At 45.7% G+C, this 12602-nt stretch overlaps 1 pseudogene; it reads right to left on the reverse strand.

The window, feature by feature from the left end:
* Nucleotides 1-797: 797 nt before the first annotated feature.
* The window catches only part of LOC115097149, a 98178-nt pseudogene continuing 86373 nt past the window's right edge, over nucleotides 798-12602 (reverse strand).

Below are 12602 nucleotides of genomic sequence, written 5' to 3' on the forward strand. Positions count from 1 at the left end.
TACTTATCTGTTTCTCTTAGCTCTTGGTTCTATTTCCCTTCCACCCCCACCTTTAATGTAGAGAGCAGTGATGGAGCTGCATCCAAGTGAAATATCTAGCTTGATTAGTTAAGGGTAGTAGCTGCCGCAATAAGCAAGCTACACCCATGCTTATTTGTTTTACCCAGACTATGTTATACAGCCCTTATTGGTTGTTTTTCTTCTCCCATGCTGTTGAAGCAGAGAGCCATGCTGGATATGCATCGAAAGTGAAGTATCAGGCACATTTGGTTTGGGGTAGTAACCGCCGTAACAAGCCAGCTACTCCCCGCTTTGTGAGTGCGAACCCTCTTTTCTTCTCCCCTGCCGTTGAAGCAGAGAGCTCTGCTGGATGTGTGAAGTATCAGTTTTTCTTCTCCCCTGCCGTTGAAGCAGAGAACTATGCTGTATATGCATTGAAAGTGAAGTATCAGGCTTATTTGATTTGGGGTAGTAACCGCCGTAACAAGCCAGCTACTCCCCTCTTTGTGAGTGTGAATCCTTTTTACCACATTTCCTCTTGCTGTTGAAGCTTAGAGCGATGTTGGAGTCACAGTAAGCATGTGTATGTTTATTTAATAAGGGTATTGGCTCCAGGCAGTAGCCATCATTCTGGCGAGTCACCCACTCTTCATCTTAGTGTTGATGTAAGAAGAGGAGGATGACTGCTTGCATTTTATAATACAGGGGGAAGCTGTATCATTGATGCTCCAGTGAAATTTCTGAAGCGAAAACCAGTGGATAATATAACAAATCAGCAGAGAAACGAGATCCTGGTAAACATGTTTTATTCAATTTCCTGGCCACATCTCTCTATGTACTGTCTAGGGGTTCAAGTACACTTGATGCATCTGTCCACATTTGAGGTTAGGATCTTGGATGGCTTTCCACATTTCCAGCATCTCGTAGGGCATAAACCGATGCACCAGCAGCAGCTCCTTGAGGTAACAGGGAGTAAAGGCCTCCATTTTAGAAGAGGGGAGCTTTAGCCCAAATGTCCTGATTCCTTCATGAGAAGCAGGACTCAGTCCAGCCTTGGCCAGGCACATGCCCAGATACGCATCATCAATAGGGAAGAGCTGGATGCTCAGTGAGGCCTGGTAGATGGCATAAGATGTGAAATCTGACATCAGAATGCCCCCACCCCCGCAATAGGGCAGGAAGGTATCGGATGAGAAGAGGTGCTTTGGCACATAGTACTTGCTTTGTGGTTCACGGACGGGTACCATGTTGCTGTTTAGGTTTCCTACATATAGGTGCCTATGCTTGTCACTGGCAGCGGGCAGTCCCAACAGGTACTGGACTACGTTGTGTGTGTTGATGAAGACATCATCATCGCCATTGAAAATGAACCTGGCGCCAGGGCACATCTCCTCCCTCCACTGGTAGAAGAGGACCTGCTTTAGTGTCAGGTTGTAGAAGGTGTCATAGAAGTGCCACTGCAGGATGTCACTGTGCTCCTGACTCTCCAGTCGTAGGAGCTTGTTCATCTTCCTAACATTGGAAGGGTCAGAGGAGACTCCCACAAGGAACAGTCGTCGGACCTGAACGTCCTGGAATGTGCTCTCGTTACCCCAGGTTTTGCGGATGATCTCCCGTCGCTCATAATTCCCAGGGGATGACTTGATGGCCAGGAGGAGGAAGACATCCTTGGAAGTCTGGGCCCCCCCACACTTGTTGGGGACGTCTAGGATCCTGGGGAACTCCTTACAGTGCCTGTAACGCAGGAAGTCCTTCATAGGTTCTGGTTCCTGCTGAAACCCAGGGATTTTCACTGCAGAAGCATTCTCTTTGCACTCTGCTACTGCTTTACGGACTTGGTTAGCAAATATTCCCCTTAGAATTGTAATGATGTCAGGTTCTGACAGCGGTGCAGGGTCTTCCTTGTATGGGAGGAGGAGCAGCAAAAGGCAGATAGCACAGATTATAGCCAGGAAAACCATTTTACGCTTGGCACAACTTTGCCTCATTTTATTTCTAGAAAGAAAAGGAGAAGAAATGAAACTGAATACCAAGACCTTACTAAGGAGGTAATTTTCAAAGGAGTTACATGCATAAATGTAACATGATATAGCAACTTTCACAAAAGCCATGTATGCATGTAAAGTGCACTTAATGCAAGCAAATCCTATGGACAATTTAATGGAATATATTGTAGCAGTTATCAAAAGCCCACTTTCATAGGTAAAATACATTTACACGCAGGGCCAGTGCAAGGGTATTAGGTGCCGTTAGCAAAACTTCAGTCTTTCTGCCTCAACCCCAACCTCCTCCCTCCCAGTAACAGTAAAACCAGTATTTTGAAAAACAATATTTGTAATAGCTAATAATAACTTTCAATAATTAAAAACTCATATTTAAAAAAAAAAATTCCAAAACAGCAGACACATCGAAAAAACACCAATGATTAAAACTAACAAGGATAGAAATCCACCAGCTCTCCATACCTGAGAACTTTGATTAACAAATGCTCTGAAGGGGGGGGGAGGGGGGTTGTTGCGCACAAACTTTTATCCTCTTTTACACACACAGACACACACACATTCCCTTAAACACACACACACACACACACACACACTCCCATACACAGGCTCTCTCTTTCACACACACACCCTCATTCACTCCCACAAGTTCCCTCCCACCTCAGGTTCCTCCTCTTACTCAGACACTAACACTCACTCCCTCACACAGGGTTCCTCTCTCTCTCACACACACACATATACCTGCACTCACAAAGGCTCCCTCTCTCTCTCTCTCATTCACACATAGGGTCCTTTTCTTATTCAAACACACAAGCTCACTCTCTCACACTCCCGCAGGCTCCTCTCTAGAACACACACACCTTCACATCCTCACTGCTCACAGGTGCCTTCTCTTTCTCCCTCACACATATACCCTCCCTCTCTCTTATACACACCACACTAATTCTCACATACAAATGGACAGTCTTTCTGGGTCTCTCATTCTAGGCTTGTCTCCTCTGTGTCTTTGCCGGGATGGCATCCCCATAATACTCCTGGGCCTCTTCTCTCCTTCAGTTGTGGGCAGGATGGGTTCCATCCACGGCTCTCTCGGGCCTTTCTCCCCTGCCTCTTCTGCCCATTCAGGTTTTGTTTGCCCGCAGCTCTCCAGGGCCTCTCTCCCCTGCATCTTTAGCCACAGCCAGTATGGCCTCAGCCTGTGTCTTTCCTGGGCCTCTCTCCCCTGCCTCTTCAGCCGCAGGTACGATGGGCTCCGTCTATGGCTCATGGCCCTTTCTTCATCGGTTGCAGGCGGAACAGGCTCTGCCCAAACCTTCACCAAGTAGGAGCCGGCTGTCATGGTACATGTGAGCACCAATGACATAGGAAAATGTTGGAGGGAGTATCTGGAAATCAAATTTAGGCTTTTAGATAGAAAGCTGAAATCAAAACCTCCAGGGTAGCATTCTCTGAAATGCTCCCTGTTCCACGCACAGGTCCCCAGAGGCAGGCAGAGCGCCAGAGTCTCAATGCATGGATGAGACGATGGTGCAAGGAAGAGGGTTTCAGTTTTGTAAGGAACTGGGGAATCTTTTGGGGAAGGGGGATCCTTTTCCTAAGGGATGTGCTCCACCTTAACCAGGGTGGAACCAGACTGCTGGCACTAAACTTTAAAAAGGAGATAGAGCAGCTTTTAAACTAGAACAAAGGGGAAAGTGGACAGTCGCTCAGCAGCGCATGGTTCGGAGAGAGGTATCTTTAAAGGATACTAATGATGCATTAGAATTAGGGCATCCCGACAGTGAGGTTCCAATAATTAGAAAAGTAGTCCAAGTGCCTGTAATTAAAAACTCATCTGAGCTAAAAGATTCCAATTTATCCCTGACAACTGAAAAGCAGAATGTAAATTCAAACAAAAAACTAACTTTGAAATGTTTATAAGCCAATGCCAGAAGTCTAAGAAGTAAGATGGGAGAATTAGTGTATAGCAGTGAAAGAAGACACAGACTTAATTGGCATCTCAGAGACATGGTGGAAAGTGGATAACCAATGGGATAGTGCTATACCACTGTCACTGGCTGGTCCCATACTATGGAACACCATGCCACTAGAAATAAGGCTGCAGAGAAATTTGAAAATATTCAAAACCAATCTGAAAACCTGGCTCTTTAAACAAGCTTTCTATAAAGAGAAGGAGAAAAACAGTTGATCTATACGGACGCACCAAACCAGAGGTTATCTTAACCCACAAACGCATATTAATATTAAATTCAAGCCGACTAATATATACCTGACAAAGCTTAACTCACTCACATAGTCTATTATATTATATTGTTACCGTACTATGATGGCACATGATTAATTTGTAATCTATTCCACTCATATCTTATTATCGTGCTTTTTGTAAACCGTTGTGATGTTTATTTAACTTAACGACAGTATAGAAGAGTTTTTAAATAAATAAATAAATAAATACCAGGGTAAAAATTATATTGCGAAGACAGAGACGATCATCTTGGTGGCGGGGTGGCACTTTAAGTCCGGGATAGCACAGAGTCCAACAGGATAAAGATCATGCATGAGACTAAATGTACAAATGGATCTTTATGGGAAACAGAATAGTGATAGGAATATACTACTGTCCACCTGGCCAAAATGATGAGACGGATAGTAAAATGCTAAGAGAAATTAGGGAAACTAATCAAACAGGTAGTGCAGTAATAGTGAGAGATTTCAATTACCCCAATGTTGACTGGGTAAATGTAACATCAGGGCATGCCTGAGAGATAAAGTTCCTGGATGGAATAAAAGACAGTTTTATGGAGCAATTGGTTCAGTAGCTGACGAGAGAGGGAGCAATTTTAGATCTAATTCTCAGTGGAGCACAGGATTTGGTGAGAGACGTAATGATGGAGGGGCCACTTGGCAATAGTGATCATAATATGATCAAATTTGAATTAATGACTAGAAGGGCGACAATATGTAAATCCACAGCTCTAGTGCTAAACGTTCAAAAGGGAAACTTTGATAATATAAGAAAAATAGAAAAAAAACCTGAAAGGTGCAGCTACAAAGTGTGCAACAGGCTGGGCCATTGTTAAAAAATACCATTCTAGAAGCGCAGTCCAGATGTATTCCACGCATTAAGAAAGGTGGAAGGAAGGCAAAACGATTACTGGAATGGTTAAAAGGTGAGGTGAAAGAGGCTATTTTAGCCAAAAGTTCTTCATTTAAAAACTGAAAGAAGGATCCATCAGAAGAAAATAGGATAAAGCATAAGCATTGGCAAGTTCAATTAAAAGCAGTTGGTCATAGAGGCAAAAACTCACAATAAAAACTTTAAAAAATATGTCAGAAGCAGAAAGCTACAAGGGAGTGGGTTGGACCATTGGGTGATTAAGGGGTTAAAAGGGCACTTAGAGGAGATAAGGTCATCACAGAAAGATTAAACTATTTTTTTGCTTCGGTGATAACTGAAGAGGATGTTGGGGAGATACCCGTTCTGGAGAAGGTTTTCATGGGTGATGATTCAGATCAACTGAACCAAATTATGGTGAACCTGGAAGATGTGGTAGGCCTAATTGATAAACTGAAGAGTAATAAATCACATGGACCAAATGGTATAGATCCCAGGATTCTGAAAGAATTAAAAAATGAAATTTCAGAGCTATTAGTAAAAATTTGTAACCTATCATTAAAATCATCCAATGTATGTGAAGCTTGGAAGATGGCCAGTGTAACACCTATATTTATAAAGGAATCCAAGGGTGATCCAGGAAACTATAGACCAGTGAGCCTAACTTCAGTGTGGGGAAAAATCGTGGAAACTGTTATAAAGAATAAAATCACAAAACATTTAGATAGACATGGTTTGATGGGATTTACCCAAGGGAAGTCCTGCCTCACAAATCTCCCACATTTTTTTTGAAGGGGTGAATAAATATTAGGGATGTGAATCGTTTTTCAACGATTAAAATTATCGTCCGATAATGTTTATATCGTCTTAAATCGTTATAGAACACGATACAATAGAAATTCTAACGATTTATCGTTAAAAATCGTTAAATCGTGTTAGTGCGCACTAACTCGAGTTAGTGCGCACTAACTCCCCGTTAGTGCGCACTAACTCGATTTAGTGCGCACTAACTGAAAATGATACAAATAAACACTTTCCAGGTCACTGAAGGTCAGTTAGGAATGAATATGTGTTCCTATTGGCTGGCTGCCCTCTTATCTATTGATGTTACCAAGGTTACCACTGAGGTGATGGTTGGGGGGATGGGAAATGGAACTGGAAACTAACGAACACCAACAGAAAATGAAACAAAGTGTTCACACTTCCCAGGTCAGTAAAGGTCACTTAGGAATGAATATGTATGTATGTATTCCTATTGGCTGGCTGTGCTCTTATCTATTGATGTTACCAATATGGTTGGGGGGATGTGAAATGGAAACAGTTGGAAGCTTGACAAAAAAAGTAATGTAATGATCAGCACTCACGTGACTAGAACTTGTTTGTTTATTATTTTTGTTAGCAGGCACCTGAAATGCTAGTGCATGTTGAATTTGCCAATCACTGTGCATTTTAGAAAGGTGGTCCTGGCTGGAACTGTACACAGTTCAAATATATGTAATTGATTGTTGGTAAGTGTATTTTTTAAGTAGCCACACTGGCACCAGTATGTTTACTTTTCCTCCTACTTAACTCACTAGCTCAGCTTTGTAAGAAGGGCTTCTCTGCTTGTGTGTTGTTTTTGTTTGGTGTGAGGAGAGCAGAAACATCAGATCTTTATTCAATCTACTACAGTCATCTCTTACAGTGCCCTATCCCTATTAATACCAGGAGTGTTGTGATCTTCCTGCACACAGTGCCCTAACCCTGATACCAGTCTGAGACAGCTCCCTCCCTGCATTACTAGTGAGAGGCTGGCTTCACAGACAGGGGGGAGCTGCCTGACCCTCACTCCTGACTTCCCCCATGTCCCAGCTAGTGAATGGTGTGTGGGTGAGGGGGGGGGGAGGATGGTGAAGTCTGAGACAGCTCCCTCCCTGCATTACTAGTGAGAGGCTGGCTTCACAGACAGGGGGGAGCTGCCTGACCCTCACTCCTGACTTCCCCCATGTCCCAGCTAGTGAATGGTGTGTGGGTGAGGGGGGGGGGGGGGGAGGATGGTGAAGTCTGAGACAGCTCCCTCCCTGCATTACTAGTGAGAGGCTGGCTTCACAGACAGGGGGGAGCTGCCTGACCCTCACTCCTGACTTCCCCCATGTCCCAGCTAGTGAATGGTGTGTGGGTGAGGGGGGGGGGGAGGATGGTGAAGTCTGAGACAGCTCCCTCCCTGCATTACTAGTGAGAGGCTGGCTTCACAGACAGGGGGGAGCTGCCTGACCCTCACTCCTGACTTCCCCCATGTCCCAGCTAGTGAATGGTGTGTGGGTGAGGGGGGGGGGTGGATGGTGAAGTCTGAGACAGCTCCCTCCCTGCATTACTAGTGAGAGGCTGGCTTCACAGACAGGGGGGAGCTGCCTGACCCTCACTCCTGACTTCCCCCATGTCCCAGCTAGTGAATGGTGTGTGGGTGAGGGGGGGGGGGGGGAGGATGGTGAAGTCTGAGACAGCTCCCTCCCTGCATTACTAGTGAGAGGCTGGCTTCACAGACAGGGGGGAGCTGCCTGACCCTCACTCCTGACTTCCCCCATGTCCCAGCTAGTGAATGGTGTGTGGGTGAGGGGGGGGGAGGATGGTGAAGTCTGAGACAGCTCCCTCCCTGCATTACTAGTGAGAGGCTGGCTTCACAGACAGGGGGGAGCTGCCTGACCCTCACTCCTGACTTCCCCCATGTCCCAGCTAGTGAATGGTGTGTGGGTGAGGGGGGGGGGGGGAGGATGGTGAAGTCTGAGACAGCTCCCTCCCTGCATTACTAGTGAGAGGCTGGCTTCACAGACAGGGGGGAGCTGCCTGACCCTCACTCCTGACTTCCCCCATGTCCCAGCTAGTGAATGGTGTGTGGGTGAGGGGGGGGGGGGAGGATGGTGAAGTCTGAGACAGCTCCCTCCCTGCATTACTAGTGAGAGGCTGGCTTCGCAGACAGGGGGGAGCTGCCTGACCCTCACTCCTGACTTCCCCCATGTCCCAGCTAGTGAATGGTGTGTGGGTGAGGGGGGGGGGGGGAGGATGGTGAAGTCTGAGACAGCTCCCTCCCTGCATTACTAGTGAGAGGCTGGCTTCACAGACAGGGGGGAGCTGCCTGACCCTCACTCCTGACTTCCCCCATGTCCCAGCTAGTGAATGGTGTGTGGGTGAGGGGGGGGGGGGGGAGGATGGTGAAGTCTGAGACAGCTCCCTCCCTGCATTACTAGTGAGAGGCTGGCTTCACAGACAGGGGGGAGCTGCCTGTCCCTCACTCCTGACTTCCCCCATGTCCCAGCTAGTGAATGGTGTGTGGGTGAGGGGGGGGGGTGGATGGTGAAGTCTGAGACAGCTCCCTCCCTGCATTACTAGTGAGAGGCTGGCTTCACAGACAGGGGGGAGCTGCCTGACCCTCACTCCTCCGGGGTATTGTGATCTTCCTGCACACAGTGCCCTATCCCTGATACCAGGGGTGTTGTGATCTTCCTGCATGCAGTGCCCTATCCCTATTAATACCAGGAGTGTTGTGATCTTTCTGCATGCAGTGCCCTATCCCTATTAATACCAGGAGTGTTGTGATCTTCCTGCATGCAGTGCCCTATCCCTGATATCGGGATGTGTGCAAGAAGATCACAACACCCCCGGTATCAGGAATAGGGCACTGTGTGCAGGAAGATCACAACACCCCCAGTATCAGGAATAGGGCACTGTGTGCAGGAAGATCACAACACCCCTGGTATTAGGGATAGGGCACTGTGTGCAGGAAGATCACAACACTCCTGGTATTAATAGGGATAGGGCACTGTGTGCAGGAAGATCACAATACCCCTGGTATCAGGGTTAGGGCACAAGTTCTAGTCACATTGACTGATCACATTACTTGTTTTGTCAAGCTACCAACTGTTTCCATTTCCCATCCCCCATATACTGTCAGTAGGAAACTTGGTAACATGAATAAATAAGAGGGCAGCCAATAGGAATACATATTCATTCCTAAACTGACCTTAACTGACCTGAAAAGTGTCAAATTGTATCATTTTCAGTTAGTGCGCACTAACTCCCGTTAGTGCGCACTAACTCCCGTTAGTGCGCACTAACTCGAGTTAGTGCGCACTAATCGGAAAAAACGATTTTTAACGATTTTTTAACTAAAAAATCGTGCCTAAGACGATTTTCTTGCCCTGCCACACGATTTCTATCGTTAAGACGATATGGAAAACGATTCACATCCCTAATAAATATGTGGACAAAGGTAAACCGGTAGATGCAGTGTATTTGGATTTTCAGAAGGCATTTGACAAAGTCCCGCATGCAAGACTTCTAAGAAAACTAAAAAGTCATGGGATGGGAGGTTTTGTCCTTTTGTGGATTGCAAATTGATTAAAAGACAGGAAACAGAGAGTAGGATTAAATGGTCAATTTTCACAGTGGAAAAAGGTAAACTGTGGAGTGCTTCAGGGATCTGTATTTGGACTGGTGCTCTTTCATATATTGATAAATGATCTGGAATGAGGTACAATGAGTGAGGTGATCAAATTTGCAGATGACACAAAATTAGGCAGAATAATTAAATCTCAAGCAGATTGTGATGAATTGCAGGAGGACCTTGCGAGACTGGAAGATTGGGCTTCCAAATGGCAGATGAAATTTAACATGGACAAGTGCAAAGTGATGCATGTAGGGAAAAGTAACCCTCGCTATAGTTACACAATGTTAGGTTCTGTCTTAGGAGTTACCACCCAGGAAAGAGATCTATGTGTCATAGTTGATGATATATAGATACATAGATGATACATTGAAATCATCAGCCCAGTGTTCTGTGGCAATCAAAAAAGGAAACAGAATGTTAGGAATTATTAAGAAGGGGATGGAAAACAAAACAGAGGATGTCATAATGCCTCTGTATCGCTCCATGGTGAGACTGCACCTTGAATACTGTGTGCAGTTCTGGTCACCACAGCTCAAAAAGGATATAGCTGCACTGGAGAAAGTTCAGAGAAGGGCAACCAAAATGATAAGGGGCATGGAATGGCTGTCCTATGAGAAAAGGCTAAAGAAGTTAAGGCTGTTCAGTTTGGAGAAGACACAACTGAGGGAGGATATGATAGGTCTACAAAATCATGAAAGGAACAAGTTAATATAAATTAGTTATTTTCTCTCTCAGATAATAGAAGGACCAGGGGCACTCCATGAAGTTAGCAAGTAGGTCATTTAAAACAAATTGAAGACAATTCTTTTTCACTCAGCACACAGTTAAGCTCTGGAATCCATTGCCAGAGGATGTGGTTATAGCAGTTAGTGTAACCTGGTTTAAAAAAGGTTTGGATAACTTTCCAGAGGGTAAATCCATAAACTGATAGGGATGTGAATCGTTTTTTGACTGTTTAAAAAATCGTCCGATATATTTTAAATCGTCAAAAATCGTTAGAGGCGCGATACAATAGGAATTCCCCCGATTTATCGTCAAAAAATCGTAAATCGGGGGAGGGGGAGGGGAAGGGGGAGGGCAAGAAAACCGGCACACTAAAACAACCCTAAAACCCACCCCGACCCTTTAAAACAAATCCCCCACCCTCCCGAACCCCCCCAAAATGTTTTAAATTACCTGGGTCCAGTGGGGGGGTCCCGGTGTGATCTTCCACTCTCGGGCCACGGCTGCGTTAATAGAAATGGCGCCGGCGCTACCTTTGCCCTGACAGGGCAAAGGAAGCGCCGGCGCCATTTTGGTTCCTGTCCCCCGACGTCATGAGCGCAGGAGATCGCTCCTGGACCCCCGCTGGACCCCCAGGGACTTTTGGCCAGCTTGGGGGGGGCCTCCTTACCCCCACAAGACTTGCCAAAAGTCCAGCGGGGGTCCAGAAGCGACCTCCTGCACTCGGGCCGTATTGCAAAATGGCGCCAGCCATACGGCCAGCGCCATTTTGCAATACGGCAATACAGCCAAACGGCCGGCACCATTTTGCAATACGGCAATACAGCCCGAGTGCAGGAGGTCGCTCCTGGACCCCCGCTGGACTTTTGGCAAGTCTTGTGGGGGTCAGGAGGCCCCCCCCCAAGCTGGCCAAAAGTCCCTGGGGGTCCAGCGGGGGTCTGGGAGTGATCTGCGCTCGTGATGTTGGGGGACAGGAACCAAAATGGCGCCGGCGCCATTTCTATTAACGCAGCCGTGGCCCGAGAGTGGAAGATCACACCGGGACCCCCCCACTGGACCCCAGGTAATTTAAAACATTTTGGGGGGGTTCGGGAGGGTGGGGGATTTATTTTAAAGGGTCGGGTGGGTTTTAGGGTTGTTTTAGTGTGCCGGTTTTCCCGCCCTCCCCCGATTTACGATTTAAACGATTTAAAAAAAAAAACAAAACCGCGACGATCAGATTCCCTCCCCCCCAGCCAAAATCGATCGTTAAGACGATCGATCACAACTCTATAAACTGATATGATGGTAATTAATAAGCAATAGTAGCTTGTGATCTATCTAATGTTTGAGTACTTGTGACTTGTGATTGACCACTGATAGAAACAGGATACTGGGCTTGATGGACCCTTGGTCTGACCCAGTATGGCATATCTTACGTTTTTATAGAGATTTCAATTACCCCAGTATTGACTGATTCAATGTCTCATCAGGACATTCTAGAAAGGTTACATTTCTAAATTATTTAAATGGCTGTTGCATGGAGCAACTTCTCCTAGACCTGAGAAGGCAGGCAGCTATTTTAGATCTAGTTCACACTAGGATGCATAATCTGGTGCAAGGGATTACTGTGGTGAGGCCAATTAGAAACAGTGATCATAATGCAATAACATTTAACATGATTACTTGAGTGAGGACATTAAGTAAAACTTCTGCAGTAACATATAACTTAAAAAAATTAGACTATGATAGAATGAGGAAATTAGAAAAAAAACTAAAAGGAGCAGTGCCAATATTAAGTTTGCATGATGTGGGCCACCATCTTGGAAGCCCAGATAAAATGTATACCATACATTAAAAAAGGTCAAAGAGAGACTAAGACTGCTAGCATGGTTTAATGGTGAGGTGAAAAAGCCAGTTAAAACCAAAATGCATCTTTCATAAAAGGAAAAGTAGGTACAAATGAAGAAAATAGGCACGAGCATAGTATTGGCATGTTCCATATACAACAGCTTTGAAACAGGTCAAGAGAAAATTTGAGAAGACACTGGCCATAGAGGCAGCAACTAATAAACTTTTTTCAAGTACATATGAAGTAGATTCTAGATGACCAAGGAATAAAAGGAATGCAGAGGGAGGGCAAGGAATAGCAGAAGAAAATAGAATGAATTCTTTGCCTCTGTTTTTACAGAGGAGGATGTTGGGGACATACCCACACTGAAAACATTTATTGATAATGTTTCTGAGCAATTAAAACAGATATCTGTCATAATTGTTGCAGTTGGGTGCTGCAGTCAGGATAGTGGACCCTTGGGCCGGTCTACCCAGGGAGGCAGGGTAGGCCGGGAGGCGGAGCCACAGG

Source organism: Rhinatrema bivittatum, chromosome 8 (assembly GCF_901001135.1).
Source record: "Rhinatrema bivittatum chromosome 8, aRhiBiv1.1, whole genome shotgun sequence".
In the NCBI taxonomy this organism is placed as follows: Eukaryota; Metazoa; Chordata; class Amphibia; order Gymnophiona; family Rhinatrematidae; genus Rhinatrema; species Rhinatrema bivittatum.